Below are 707 nucleotides of genomic sequence, written 5' to 3'. Positions count from 1 at the left end.
CTTTACAGATCTTCTTTATGCACCAAGAGCTTTAACACTCCAAAGAGAAAGGAAAAATTTAAATCGCATCATATGACCCCTTTAATTACAAAGAAACAGCAAGTAACACATGAATTAAATATGAAACGTTCAGGTTGTAAAATGTTGCTAATGATAATAATATTTGCTTTATTTATAACTGCAAAAAAAAAAATTTTTCAGTGTAATATTGTACATTTAATTTTTTCCTTTGGTGTAGAAGCCTGTGTATTTTGGTGGTTTGTCGCTGTCCTTGGTGCTGAAATCATGACCGGAAAGGTCCAGCGAGTAACGATCTGGTGAACAAAATACGTTTCAAGTGTTACAGAAAAAAAACATCGAAAGAACAACAGAAGCACAAATAACTGAGAGAAAACTTAAAAAGGAAGTGAACCGTAGATTAATAATAATAATATTAGTACCGTACATTATTATTATTAGTAGTATTATTATTGTTGTTGTTGTTGTTGTAACGTAGGTCAACTCTTTTCTGCTATGTTGTAGGCTACTATATATATATATATATAATCTGCAGTTATAATCAAGAACAGTATTTTATTCTTTTTTTATATTTCAATTACATTTACATGTTTACGCCGTACAAGGCCACTAACCTGACTTGAAAGGAAACACACTGAATGAACGATTCAAGGAGGATGCGAGTCTTACGTTACGAATCAGTGAACAAT

The sequence above is a fragment of the Sinocyclocheilus anshuiensis genome, unplaced genomic scaffold (genome assembly GCF_001515605.1).
Source record: "Sinocyclocheilus anshuiensis isolate Anshui unplaced genomic scaffold, SAMN03320099.WGS_v1.1 scaffold2181, whole genome shotgun sequence".
NCBI classification, from domain to species: Eukaryota; Metazoa; Chordata; class Actinopteri; order Cypriniformes; family Cyprinidae; genus Sinocyclocheilus; species Sinocyclocheilus anshuiensis.
Note: the sequence above shows the minus strand (reverse complement) of the source record.